Source organism: Cavia porcellus, unplaced genomic scaffold, assembly GCF_034190915.1.
Source record: "Cavia porcellus strain 051 isolate PalLab524CR breed Dunkin Hartley unplaced genomic scaffold, mCavPor4.1 scaffold_25, whole genome shotgun sequence".
In the NCBI taxonomy this organism is placed as follows: Eukaryota; Metazoa; Chordata; class Mammalia; order Rodentia; family Caviidae; genus Cavia; species Cavia porcellus.
In genome coordinates, this window is record NW_026947508.1 from 23453939 (window position 1) to 23469252 (window position 15314).

Consider the following 15314-nt stretch of genomic DNA (forward strand, 5'->3'; position numbering starts at 1 on the left):
GCTAAGTCCAGGTCCCATTTCACTGGGCCTTACTGGAAAGTTCTGGAAGCATGAGGACTGGCTGTCTTTTCCCAGCAGCTTCCCCAGACCTCTGGGGTACATTCAGTGGGGCATCTCCTTCAGGCACCTCCAGGAACTCCCCAAATAGAGACCAGTGACAGCCAGGAAAACAGCAGAGTCTCCACCTGGTAATGTAACAGACAGGCTATGAACCCGCATGAGACACCCCAGGAACCCTCATCTGGAGGCTTGGCAAGAAATGACTGCCTCCCTGTGTGCAGGAGATTGAGCTCTGAGGGATCCCCCTGACCCTATGTCCTGCCACCTCACCTCATCTCATCCAGTGACATCTTGTGCAATCTGCTGTCCAGCCTGGTCCCCTTCAGTGCCTCACAAGAGCTGCTATATCCAAGAATCAGGTCCAAGGCAGGAGGGAAACTCAGCCCATTTGAGATAAGAAGCCCCAATGTCACCATCCCCAGGGTCCCCCAGCCCAGCCCAGCCCTGGAGCCATCAGGGCTTGTGATGGAATGGAAGGCCTGGACACTCAGCACAGAGACACACACTCCTTACCCAGGCCTGTGTAGGGACACCAGGAGTTCACGGTGCACACTTGATTTTTTCTTCTGCCAAACCAGTACAATTGTGCTGGAGCTGAGCAGCGTGGTGAATTCAGTGTGTGCAGACATCCAAGGTATAAAAACTGACCTCCAATCTGACTCTGCAGGTTTATGGGCCTCCCCTGTTCACCTGCTGCCCTGGGGTCACCCGGACACTGGTGTTAGCTCTCAAAGTCCTGGGCTTCATACCCAGCACAGACAGTGAACGTCTCTCTTCTCTTTTCTTTTTTCCCCTCCTCCTTCTCTTGCTTTCCCCTCATTCTCTCTGTCATGTCTGGGAACAGAGAAGCAAGATCTCAGAATTGTACCGCTTTCATTTAATCAGGACCTACTCCTTCATCACAGAGCTAAGAGATGGAGACTGCCAAAGGAGAAAGACCACGAAGAGACTAACCATAATTAACATTTCTCTGCTTCCCAGCAAACAGGAATTCGTCCAGGATGTGGGTTGCTTTTTTATGGAGCTTTAACATAGAAGACACTGGGAGCCCATTCCCTGGATTAGCAGAACCTCCCTCTGGACCAAGCAGGAATTCAGAGGCATGGGGGTGCTGCCAGGAGGAGAGACAAGACATGAGCCTGGCAGCAGGACCAGGGAGATGCCAGGCAGGGGTTGGCGCCAGTCTGGATACCTCTGTCAGAACAGTTAGATGCCCTGAGCTAGAGGATGAGGGAGGGGTCTTTCCAGTGAGCCATTGGGGGGGGGGGACTCTAACTGTGTGGATTGCAGAGTCTTGCTCTTTTGTGTTCCAAGTCATAAAACATCTCAGTAAAACTAGGGCTCTATTCTCTGAAAGCCACCAGATGTAAAGCCTTCTCCCAGCCCAGGTCACAGGGATGCTTAGACACCTTGCAATGGTAAAAGCCAGGCAGAGAGCAAGCAGCCTGGCTCATGTCACTCTGAAACTACTGAGAGGCAGCTGTAGCTCGTCTTTCAGGAAATAGAGGTAGGCAGCTATGGGGCTCCCAGAGCCGTGAAACTGGGCCTTAAATCTCCATTCCCAGCTCCTTTTGGGGGAACGAAAGTGATCAGTTGGTTTGGTTTGGTTTGGTTTGGTTTGGTTTGGTTTGGTTTGGTTTGGTTTGGTTTGGCTTGGTTTGGTTTGGGGTGCTAGAGATTGAACTCAAGTCTTCATTCCTACCAAGCACATACTCAGCCACTGAGCTTCACTCCCAGCCCTGACACATGCTTGCCTCCTGTCCAGGCCAGAGTACCTCCCAGGGCCTGGGCTGTCTGCCCACAGCTAGAGAAAGGCTGGGCGGCAGAGTGCAAAAGTGGACGAGTGCAGGAAGCATAGAAGAACAAGTAAACTATTTATGAATGAATGAAGAAATGGGTGACAGCAAGAGTGAATGAATGCACTGAGGGAATGAATGGTAACATGAACTCCAGGGGCGAAGAAAGCAAGTCTGCCTGAGAGAACAAGGCTTCGCCCGTGATCTTGGCCTCATAGGAGAAGAAACTGAGGCACAGAGAGCTTAGAAACTCATCCAAAGCCACATGGAGCAAGGGGGCAGAGCTGGGACCACACTTGGCAGTCTGGTGCAGGAGCCATCCTTCCATTCCGCCTTGGGCTGGCGCCATGGCCCAGGCTCACAGAAGGCCAGGCCTTCCCACCAAACCCCACCCTGCCCAGAGCTGACGTTTTAAACACCGACAAACTCAGCTCTTCCAGTCAGAATGTGCTCAATTTCGTTCCCACTCTTTCCATGGTGTTGGGACTGGAGACAGAGCCTGCTGGTCCAGATGATGGTTTCCAGCGGTTCTTAACTTGTTCCACTTCCTGTCTCCGGAGGGCTGGAGGCACCACACTGGCTGGGCTGGCTGGAGAGGCCTTGCTGTGTCCCAGGTAGGGTCCCAAGGCAGAGGGAACTTCCCCCTGGGAAGTGTCACGGCCCTCACCTGCCATCACTCCCGTGGCAGAAAGTCACTGTTTTTGGCCAGGAGATAATTTAGTCTCTGGTGTCCACGTTGCTAGTTCTATGTAAGAGAGACAACCTTGGAGTCAGCTGGGGACAGATCTAGACATAGTACCAAGAGTCAAAACCGTTCAATAATAAAACAGGTTGCTCAGGCAGGTGATAAGCTTCCTGTCCCTAGAAGTGTTCAAGCTATTGCAGCACAGTTAAGAGAATGACTGTGTCACCAGAGGAAGGTGGAGCATGGCCATTGACTGTGCAAACAGCCTGATTGGGAGGTTTCTATTTCAACGCTTAAGTTTCTCTGAATGATTCTATGTTGTTTCAAGTCTTCTGTAGCGATTCCAAGAGATTTTGTCAAGATCCGAAGACTCCGTGGGCTTCTCCCTCCTCGAAGGCATCTGTGATCTTGCAATTCTAGGATTCTGAATAAAGACAAGATGCTCACACCCTGCCACTCAAAGGTTCTATAAAATCATCTTTCGAGTGTAGGAAAGATGTTCTAACTCCCAGAGTCTGTGTACTGTGGGAGCCGTGAGTGGCACCAATGCCTGGAAATGCGCCCCCACCCCCACCCCGTGAGAGGAAAGCGAGCGTGGGAGGCAGAGTCAGCAGCCCGGAAAGCAAGTAGATCAGCGGCTCCAGGACCTCCCAGTGTGGCCATGTGGAGCCCCCGGGACCCCCTATCTGGGCACTGAGTGACATCTTCAGGAAACCAGCAAGAGCTGGTGCCAGCGACAGCAGGAGTCACTGTGGGAGGATCAAGGAGGGACCCTGAGCCTGAGCCACAGCAGACCCTCCAGGCTACAGCTGGGCCCAGAGACAGCTGGTTTATGCCCACCGGGGCCCTCTTGGCCAGTGAGAAAGAGGGAGCCAGGGACTCCCAATGCCTACTCTACTGGGCACAGGCTTCACCTCAGATACCCCCTGCATAGCCCCCATCAGCCAGTCTGGAGAGGGCATGACCAGACTGATTAGGAGAGGAGAGAGGAAGCTGCTCAGAGTCAGGACAGGGCCACCCAGGGCACGGCTGGCTATGTGTCTCTCAGTTAGCTTCTCTGGCCGACCATGAGCAGAGGGTCTCCTCACACGGCCCTGGCTCACACGGGACAGGCCTCTGGCCCAGACTCGAGGCTCAGACAGCAGCAGCAGCCTCAGGGTGGGGACTGTGCCCTACACAGGCAGAGCCACCAGGAGGTACAGCCTCATTAAGCCCTGGCTGTCTTCCTTCCCACCAGAGCTGTGGTGGCTGCTATAGTAACCACATAGAGGGAGGGGACAAAGGTGGCTCCCAGACAGGGCTGAGGGTGCAGCCTCTGGCCCCTGAGTCTGAGAGCCAGGGGACCAGGGAGAGCAACTCAGGCCTGGAGGGCTGAGGAAGCGTGTCCTGGGAGAGGTGCTTGCTTTGAGCTCCACTCCCCAACCCGTTAGCAACGCACCCTCTTAAGGAATCCTCCCTCCTGACTGCCCTGGGACTTCTGTTAACATCCCCATTTCTCAGACTAGAAAACTGAGTGTCAGAGGGGCTGCAGTGTGCCCAAGTCACTAGCTTCTTACTGGCTCTTGATTTCTTTGAACCTCAATCACCACACAAATAAAATAATCAACAATCACAGGCCTCATCAGGCTCCAGGACTGAGAAGTGCCCGGGGCCACAAGTGGGAAACCTGAGGCTCAAACTGCGGTACTGCATTTCGCAGAAATGTAGCCCCAGGACCCCTAGTCTCTACTTCCTTGTCATACAGCAGGAAGGATGGAAGTCAGTCTGTTCCAAATCAGTCATCACTGGTCATCTCCACATATCCCTCTTCCCCCAAAGGTCCTCATCGAGACCAGTGACCTCTGCACTGGCTCAGCCACCAGGCACCTTCGGCACAGGCTCAGCCTCTGCACAGCACCCAGATTATGTGCTGCTCCTCCTCTCCCCCCCGCCCCCCGTCCAGCCCTCCTCCCCAGGGTCCATCGCTCCGTGGGGCTCCGGTCAGCTACACGTTTGTGATAACCCCAAACCTCCACCCAAGCACTCAGGACCTGCTCCTGCCAGCCCCAGCACACAGGAGTCCCCAGCACAGCCACACAGCACCCCATCTCCAGGCCCAAGCCTGTTTTCTGGGTGGACAACTTATAAGGCACCCCAGCTGCCACCCTCCCACAAGCCTCAGCTGGCTGACTACTGACGTGAGACCAGAGCAGAGAAACCTTAGGATCCCCAAATCCTCACTCCCAGGGACCTGCCAGCATCTTAGAGGAAGCCTGGGACTCCAGTCACCTCCACCATGCAGGCGTTTCCCATCTCAACACTGTCCTCTCTCCTCAATAGCCAGAAGGACATTTAGACCCTAATCTGCTGGTGTCCCTCTTAGCACAGCAACTACTGTCCTTGGATGAAATTCTACTTTCTTTCCTTCCACCCTCCAGACCCCTGTTACCAAGTATCTGGGGTTCCAGCCTGGCTATTCAGTCACCCATGAGCTCCTTCTAATACCACGGGTCCCAGCTCAGGGACCCCTTCCTTCAAGCAGGCTTCTGTGGCACAGAAGCCTGTGCTCCCCGCTCCAGCTGTCCCCACACTTCCTGGTGACATGTACCTAACACCACATTCTCTGCTCCACCAAAGCACTATGAAGGTGAAGGTCATAGATGTCTTCTCTAGCACTCTCTGTCCCACCATATCTGGTATGTAGTAAGACACTTAACTGCCATTTAGTGGGTGGGTAGATGGACAGATAAATGGATGGATGGGTGGATGGGTGGATGGGTGGATATACAGATAGATGGATTGATGTTGGATAAATGATGAATGGATGCACAGATAGATGGATGAATGGATTAATGGATGGATAAATTGGTGGACAATGAACAGGAGGGTGGATGAGTGGACAGATGGGGGTGGATGATGGATGAATGGTGGATAGATGATGGATGGATACAAAGATGATGAATGATGGATGAATGAGTGAATGAATGGATAGGTTGGTAGATGATGAATGAAGGGTGGATGGATGATGGATGGATGGATGGATGGATGGATGGATGGATGGATGGATAGATGGATGATGGATTGGACAGGGGCTACACATCTAACATTCACAATTGGTTTGGATCCCCAGTGATCACACTAAACTTCTACCCAACCAACCAACAGATCTTCACCACTCATCCAGAATAAAGAAAACCTTAATACATTTCAGGGAGCAAACTGTCTTTGCTTGATGCACCTCATAGAAAGGACCTGTAAAGTGGGCCTTGTGGCTTCAACCTATAGTCAAGGACATGGCCACTGTAAAAGCTAAAACCCTGCCCAGTGAATGGCCCAGTGGGCCCCACACCCAGGATGTGACGTGCAAGAAGGACGCCTTTGTGGGAGCTGCTCTGGTGAGGAGGGGGATAAAGGACTCTGGGACACTTACCTGCTGAAAGCCTCAGGTCACTAGACTCAGAATGAAGCCCCTGATGGTGACAATGGCACTAACGGGTAATGGTAACGACACAGTCCCTGCTGCCACAGCAGGGCCACCCCATGCTGAGCTCCCACCAGCTTTCCACCCTCCTCTCTCACTTGACCCTTGCCACACCCTATGAGCTGCTGTCACTCATTCCTGGGTGACAGATGGGGAGACTGAGGCTTATGGAGATGTAGTAGTCTGCCCAGGGCCCCTCAGCAGAGCCAGGCTGGGCCTGGGCATCTGACTCTGGGCGCTGGACTTTGTCTCCCAGGCTCCAGCAGCTGCCCTGATCCTGTCCACACCCCCAGCTTACACAGCGCTGACTCCATTGCCCCCTCTAACCTCATGGGAAATGGGCTCCCTTTTCTACTGCCTCAGCCAGAGCAATCACGGCAGTGAACCTGAGGGCTCGGTGTGCTAATTGCTTGTGGTTTTTTCCTGATACCTATTAAAGTAAGTACCAGACTGATAATATATGAAATAGAAAATGTTGGTCCACGCCTGGCCCGAGGTCACCTCTCATGTCCCCAGTAAGCACTGCAGCTGCTGCACACCCTAGTGGAAGTGAGAAGGCCTAGAAAAGTGTAGAAAGGACAGGACAGGACAGGACAAGGGAGGGGGAAGAAGGGGAAGGGAGGGAGCAGAGGGGCAGGGGAGGGAGGAAGGGAGCTGCAGGAGATGGCAGAGGTTGCATCCCCGCAGATGGACATAGCCTGGCTTCTCCCAGGTCAGTCCAGCCAGAACAGTACCATCCTTCCCCTCCGGTCCCACCCTGCTGCTGGAGGCTACTGCAGGCCAGAGGACGGCTCTGGTGGCCCCTAAAGATAGATGCATGGGCTGCCCTGGCCACATGGCCCCTGAAGGAAGCCCAGGCATGGGACAGAACTGCCCCTCTGTGCCGCCCACAGAACAGAGACTGGGAAGCACTCCCTAACCACTGACTCCTGGCAGGATGGAAGGCAGGAAAGTGCAAGGGAAAATCTGAGACACAGGAGAGGGAAAATCCTCACCAAGGGGCAGCCACATGCCCAGGCAGCAGCCGTGCCAGCTGTAGAGGAGCAGGGCACCAGCAGAGGGGCCTGGGCAGGAGCCAGGCTACAGCCCCACGAGCCTGTTCCAGCCGGATCTGTGGGCAGGACGCAGCCACACTCAGCAAGACCAGAGACAAAACCAGCAAGGACCAACCCCAACTTGGAGCCCCAGAGAGCACCCAAGCAAACAAAGATGGAGGCTCAAGGGCCTCATGGGCCAGACAGACTGGGGTTCAAATCCTACATTTACCTCTGGGCCTTGTCACTCCCCCTCCCATACACACCACACGGGATACTGACCCCCAAAATAGCAGTGAATGCTAAATGAGGTTAGCACTGGCTCAGCGCAATGCTCAGCTCACAGAAAGTACACAAGCATGTTATCTATTTATAAATTTACATTTACTAATGCTATTTATAGAAATATAATCTACTAGGAGTGTACTATTATGGAGTAATATGTATTATGCTTATTTCTATTTCTAGTTATATTATTTGTAGTTATTTTTGTTTATATAGTTTATATATAAATATATAATGATATATACATTATAAAATGCGACAAGTCAGTTTATAGACCATGCACTATTATTACCTCTGAGAAGCCGTGGGAAACAGCTCATTCTGTCACTCATTTGGCCAATGCAGGGAGGCAGAGCTGACTCAGTGTGGGGACTTGCTGAGCACGTCACAGCCCCTCAGAGAGCTCCCCCTCCCCGGCTGGTGCTGGATTTTGAGTTCAGTCACAAGAACAAAACCTCACCCTGCGTGCTGGCACAGCTTCAGGCACCCTCGCTCAGTGAGGTGAGGTCCCCAGAGGGGAGGCGATTTGCCACGGTCACATAGGAGCTAAGCTCACACACAGGTGTAGGCACAGGCAGGGTGGGCCCTCAGAACTCCTGGAGAGGCTTTGACGTGCTGGTCACAGGGCTGTGTCATGCCACGGGTGCCATGGCCTGCTCTTCAAGGGCCCTCCGGGCAGCAGTCTGTGCCCAGCTCTCCTCCAACATCAAGAGTCCTCTCTGAGCCGCTCTCCCTCCCTGCAAAGCCTCCAGACACCAAGCTGTGGCCAGACCGGGACCTTCACAAGCAAAAGACAGGAAAACCCAGCCACACTGGATACTACCACGGTCCCACCAAAGAGGTCACACACACCCTACCCTGCAAGACTGTGTGTGCTGGGAAAGGGATGGGGACTAGGGGGTAAAGGTTAGATGCCACAGGTGCCACAGCGGCAGGAATGCACCCAGCTCACAGCAGCCACACTGAGCCCTTCCCCGTCGGGCCCACAACCTCACTCCCGAGCCAACGCTGCCACCCTGTGGCCACTCTCCTCCATAGCAGTCTCCAAGACGTGACCGTGGGCTCTGGAGGAAGACGATGGAACTCTTCCACTGTCCTAATGTGTATCATGTTGTACACCTTAAATATAGAAAATGGATAAATAATAAACCTTTAAAAATATCAATCCCACAACTTCAAGGTCAAAAGCTGTCCCTGAGGTCACCGTGGCCAGGGTCAGGACTGACTTCACAAGTGAGGAAGGGGCTCAGGGCGACACCCAGATAGCAGTGCAGGTGAGCAGGAAGACAGTGAGCAGCCTCAAAGTCCCAAAGACCTGGCTCCACTACGGCTCAACTCAGGGACCTTTCCCTCCTCAGAGCCTCAGTTTGTCCCCTGCAAAGTGGGGCTAATCACATTACCAACTTCACCTGGTGCTTGCAAACAGGAGTAGCATACACTTTATTATTTTTTTTTCTTTTTGCAGTGATAGTGGATTGAACCCAGGACTTTCACATGAGATACATCCCGCTCCCTATTTTTTATTTTATATTTTAAAACAAAAGCTTGCTAAGTTGCCCAAGCTGGGCTTAAACATGTAATCCTCCTGCCTCGGCCTCCCAGAGTGCATGCATGACCACACTCAGTTGAACATACAAATTTTAGTCATCTTTATTTGCAGCAATGGCTGGCTGGCTGGATCCGGCCTCCCCACTACCACCACTGTGCACAGCTCAGAATGACGTGTGAAATGACAGGCCTGAGCCAGTTGACGCTGGACCTTGCCCCACAGGGAGCCTATATGCCCTGGGACAGGGCCAGGAATGGAGGGAGACTGTCCCTCACCACTGCCCCTCCCTCCCTGTTCCCCTCTTGTATGTGCCTCAGTCATTCCCTGCTTACAATGCTTTCACACTGCCTTTGCCATCCTCCCCTTGATAGTTGGGCTCCCCCTGAGCAGGGCAGGCCAGTGCAACACAAAGCAGGTGCTCACTAAATCACTGCTGCATAAATTCATGAATGAATGCAACTTTCAATTCCTCATTTGATCTCGCTGCAGAGGAGGCCCGAGCACCCGGCCTCTATCACAACTTTCACTGTTGCATTATTCCCTTATAACACTGTATCTACCCACCTTAGCTCAGGGTTACAGCTGCCCAACCAGCCCAATGACTGCAAGCACCCAATTCAGAAGCCTGCAATAGCATTCACAGCTGGGCACACTGTGCATGATACCCCTCCATGCCTCAGTTTCCTCTTCTGTAAAATGGAAAGAAGAGTAAGTATCTCATAGGATCATGGTGAGGAGTAACCAGATTGAGACCCAGTCCATGAACAGTGCCCAAAACAGTGCCAGGCACATAGTAGCTGGTCCTTATTATTGCTAGCTGCCTTGGGCCCCCAAATTCCTATCTCTTTCCAACACATTTGTCCATTTGTGCTTTGATCCCACTCCTACCTATCGGCCCACTCAGGTAGGAACAGAGCAGGAGGAGCCACAGCACAACACCATGTTCAGCCTTGACACCTCGTAGCCCTGAGTTCGAAGCCCAGGGGAGCAGCTCCTTGCTTTGCAGCAAGTTACCTGACCCCTCAGAACTTTAGTTACCACCAAACACCCCTAAGGTCACCCTGCAGTGTGCACCAGGGCATTAGAGCTTTCTAGGCAAAGCCACTCTTGTATGGCTAGCACTGCTTCGCAAGTTCTGGTTCCATCTCTTGTATTAAACGGACTGAAAGCTGCTAGAGAGAAGAGGAACTGGGTCTTCCAGGTCATTTTCCCCAGCTCCGCACCTAGCATGGGCCTTGTATTCATATGCACTCAGGATGCACGTTCCTCAATTTCTCCATCTCTACAATGGGAGCAGTGACAACCACCTCCTACTCTCCTACAAGGTATGATCAAAATATATGGTGAACGTTTAAATTTTTTTAAACTTTGTCACAGTAAAAGACACATGCGGTCAGGTCACACCCTGCTCAGGGACCTCCTCTGGCTCCCTACTGCCTCCTGAATAAAATCCACTTAGTCCAGCACTACCAGGTGCTGTGTGGCCTGGCTGCTGTGCAGCTCTCCAGCACATTTTTACTTCTATTACAGTAAAGGACAGTGTGGTACTGCTGATGTCATCACTCTGCAATCAGTGCACAGAAGGGACTAATGAACAAGAGCCCAAAGGCAGAGAGGCCAGGTAACCCACGATGGAAGGAACTTGTAAAGGAAGAAAGGACTGGAAACCAGACCATCAGGCAACCGTGAACCTCCGAGGAGTCATGCTCTGGAAAAAGCACTGACCCCAGAGCCAGTGGTCCCAAGGTTCCAGTTCCAGATTTGCCACACGTAACATTTGGCACCTGACAGCCTTGGTGCCTCCCTCTGTGAAAGGGTTGATAAGAAAGATCGCTGAGAAGTTTGAATCGGAAATTGCACAAAAGGATGGTCCAAAAAAGGCAACACAGCGGCGGACTCGAGTCTGACTCTGACCCCAAATACTCAAGGTTGCTGTGGCTCCTGTGTGCACCACAGCCCCTGCAGTGGCAGCAGAGCCGATGCCCACCGGGCAGCTCCCGAGAGGAGGCAGCCCTCGTTCCGCGGGGAGTCCTGCCTCCTCCCGTGTTAACTGTGTGCACAGCTGGAGCAGATGTTGGGACTCTCCTCCCACCCCCGGCTTCAAAGAGTACTGGTCCAGGAGAAAACCATGTAATTAAAAAAAGGAGAAACGTGAAACAATTCCCCGGGAGGACTTTGCCACTTCCCTCCCTTGTAAATCTGTCAGTGAACCAGCTCAGAGACAAACCCCTGGCTGAAACCTGGTAACCAATCCGAAGCTAGGCCCAGAGATCCCTCTGTAGCCTGGAGCCTCAGGAAAGAAAGATTCTTTAAAAAAAATTCTAATTAGTTCAGTCCTGTTTATCTATACAAAATTCAGAAAAGACAAAATTATAAGTTACAAAATAACCTGCCATCTGCCCGTAGATGGTGGCCGCCCCAGGGAGACACTGGTTTCCTTTATTGCATGGATTTGTTTATAACCTTCTGTTAATCAAACCTGGAGCAAAGAGACATGGAAATTACATGGGGAGGATGGATTTCGTGATGCCCTGGACCAAACGTGGGAAGAATCCGGATGAACCAGGGCAGGAGTTTGGGAGCTGAAAGACCTCACAGAGTCAGCCCTGCTCTTGCACAACCTGGAAACATGATCTCCCAAAGCCAGCTCCTCCACTGCCAGGTGGGCAACACGAGAGGCTGTGTCCCCAGCCCTGCCCAGAAGGGCAGCCATTCCTTCAGCTCCCAGCTTCTGGCCTTGGCATCTGGTAACGGCTCCCACTCCTTATGGTACCACTGCTCAGCCTTAGACCAGGGTGGGGAAGTGTCCTTATGCAGCTGGGTCCCCACATTCCCTAGGGATAGGTGGGGCCCCAACCCTAGCCAGTCAGAGCCTTGTGTCCCCCTGGCTACAGCTCGCAGAGTCCGTTCAGCCACTGAGGCTGAATTCGGTAAACACAGAACTGGTTACAGTGGTGGTTAAGAGAGGGACCTGCATCGGTGAGAGTCCACAGTGCTGGAGACCAGAGCTAAACACTGAGAGAAACTAAGGCCTAGAGACATCCTGAGACCAGCACCTGTGGTCACAAGGCCCCGTCAGTTGCTTTCCTGTGCCTATTCTGGTTGCTATGGAGTTTCTACCACATGCCACGCAGGGCCCTGCGCAACCTCAGAGACCCTGGCGTCTGTGGTCAGTCCCTGGGTGGTTGAGCTGGCCGTACCTCTGCTCTGTGCCTTGCACTCCTCCTCCTGCCCCAGATTCCCATTCCTGCTCAGCTCATCCAGGCCCAGTCAAGTCAGCAGGAAGCCGCCCTCAGCCTCTGACCCACCACCTGGGTGCTGTGGAGCTGTGGCCTCCCCTACCTCTGCCCCCAGCCCCTCCTGGGACTGCCTTTGCATCCACCATGGGCCTCAGAATGGCACTCACTGTTCCAGCAGCAACGTTGAACTCTGCCAGGTGATGGGTGCAGGGGCCCTTAGTGACCAGCAAACCCAGGAGTCCCAAATCCTGCACTTACTTATGAGTCTCTTCGCCCTGACAGCACTCACAGCCTCAAAAGCACCGCCCTGGTGGATGTGTCCCTGCCCTCTGGTTGTGGCCTCCTATACTGGGGGAATCTGGTCACATCCCTTGCTTAAAACAGGGCCTGGTGCCACCCTCCAAAACAAGCCCAAACTCCTTTAAAAATAAAAGTCAAAGGCCAACATCACAGTCCCTTGTGATGTGATCGCCTGCCTCCTCCCAGCTCCTGGTCCTCTGGGCCACACAAAGCTCTGTCCAGAGCCTCAGGCTTTTTTGCCTCAGGGGCTCCACAAGTTTCTCCTGCTCAGCACATTCCAGCTGCTCTCCTGCTCCCTTGGGACAGCCTTCAGGTCCATTTCAGACCCTCCATCCTCAATCCCAGATGGATTCTCTTCTTCCTTGATGTCTGTCTTCCCCCTGCCCCACCAGCACAAGGAAGCCAGAACCACAAGGCATTTCCCGTGTAACTGGTGTCTACACTGTCTTGGGCAATGAATGCAAGAATGAATGAATGGGGTCAGGAATTTAGCTCAGTGGCATAAGCACCAGGTCGTGAGTTCCATCCCCGGTACCTAAAAAAAAAAAAAAAAGAATGAATGAATGAGCTAAGAGAACAAAGCAGCAAGCCACGCCCACCCCAAAGCTGCCAATCCCCCCTTCCCTGCTGGCCCCACCCAGCCCCAGCCCCAGCCCCAGCTCTTTTCAGCTCCCATCTTCCCCCATCACACCTCCTGATCCAGATGACCCTGGAGGGCTTTGGGCAGCCTCGAGGGCCCCTCCAGCCCCCTCCTTGCAAATCTGCCTGTGCTGTTTCCTCCACAGAGCTTAGCAGGACCTGTCACATGCACACCCAGCCCATGGCTTCCTGGCAGGCCTGGGCACAACCACACTGGGAGGATGATGCACTGCCTCTGTTTACTGGTGAGGAAGCTGGGGTCCGAGGGTGAAGGAGTCTGTCCAACTCGAAACTCTGGGGGGTTCCTTCCCAGCACAGAGGGCTTCTAACCCCTCCAGCAGATCCCCTCCGCTTGGGGCATCTGCAAATTCACAGCCTGGCAGCCACTCCCTGCCAGCCCAGGCAGTGGCTCCTGGGCCCTTATATCCTTGATTTATCTTACAACTGAGAGCTTAGGATCCTTGAAAGGTCACCCTGTTCCCCCTTGGAGATTTTTCCTCCTTTCTGGAGCATCCCTCCATGTAACAGAGGAGGAAATAAGGCCCACGGGACACGAAATGACAGGTCCAGGCTCACACAGCCCAGTGTAAGTAGAGTGTGGACAGAATGTCAGCCCAGGAAGACAGGGACTTCCCTGTCTTTGTTCTCTGTTCAGTGCCTAGATGAGGACCTGGCACAGGTGTGCTACAAATGTGTGTTGCTTGACTGAGTGACACAAACACCTGCTGTTCTGGAAGCTCATGTGCACACAGCTCCATCCTCCCTAGCCCTGGCACTCTCAGGCCATAGATGCTCAGAGCAAAGCATCATGGGAGACAAGGCTGTCTCAGCCTCCACCTCCTAGACAGACTGGAGGCTCAGTGTCCATCCTCAAGATCCTGGTGGGCTGAGTTCCCTGTTGAGGGGCATAAGAGTTGTAAACTTCACAGTGTGCACTCTGGAGTGGACATTTCAGATCAGGTGTCCACTGCATCTTGAAGGAGTTTCAGGAAATTAAGTGTGGCTATGCTCCCAAGGCCAGGAAGCCACTCACATGACTGCAGTGATCCAGCTCCACTCAGAAGCAGAGAGAAGAGGCCTGCTCTTCCTTATGTCTTCAGCAAGCCAGGAGGTAACCCTGTGTCCCATGTCCTAGCTGGAGCTCTGAGAGCCGCAGGACCCTGCCAAGCCACTGGGTGGCAGAGTGGTGCAGAGCCTAGGACCAGGATGAGCTGATCACCTCCCAGAGCTGAAGGGGGAGAACCAAGACTCTAAGGCCACCACACAGATGCAAGGAGATGGAAGTGGAAAAGGACCTTTCAGCCAGAGTTCTCGCGCCTTGGAGAGCAGAAACCTACCTGACCAAGTGTGAGTGCTGACAAGGATTCTTGGTGTGAGGGTTTGGGTATAGGCCAGAGTGTCCTGCAAAAGCCTATAGTTCAGAGCTTGTCCCCAGAATAGTGCCACTGGGAGATGGTAGGACCCTTAGGGGATAGGGCTTGGGGGAGTGGGGTCCTCGGGTCATTGGGGGCATAGCCTTTAAAGGGTTCAGACTCCTCTCTCTCTCTCTCTCTCTCTCTCTCTCTCTCTCTCTCTCTCTGTATCTTCTCTTTCTGTCTCCCTGCCCCCCCCCAGGTTTGAGACTTAACCCTTTATTTCCACACCTGCCCACACCGACAAGTTCATCATCTTGGACTTGGACCTCCAATGTTGTGGACTTACCTATCTCAAATTCAGGTGTCACAGTGTTACCAGGATGGTAGCATATGCCTGTAATTCTAGCACTCAGGAGGCTGAGGCAGAAGGATCACTGTGAGTTCAAAGCCATCCTGGGCTACATAACAAGAACCTATCTTGAAAAAAAAAGTCAGGTGTTTTGTTCTAATGATACACAAAGCTACTACATAAAGTGCCTCTGGGCAAAGGGTACAGACAGGTCCAACAAAGAGATCAGTGAATGACCCCCTGTGGCAGGAAATTCTTTGTCACTCTCCTCCCCTGCAGAGCTGATGATTATCTCCCTGGTCCTTTAATTGGAGCTGGCAAGAAACTGCTCTGCCCAATCAGATGCAGTGTCATGCCGATTTGGGTCCTCCGTCCTAGGAAGCTTTTGAAAGCCCTGAGCCACTACACGAAAAGTGCATTTTCCCCGCTGCAGAGCATGTGCAGAAATAGAAAGGCCCAGACTTTCAGTCATCTCTACCAAGCCACCAGGCAGTTGTGAACTAGATACCTGCAGCACTAGCCAAGGCGCCTAGCAACAGAAAAGCTACCAGCTGAGCCCAGTC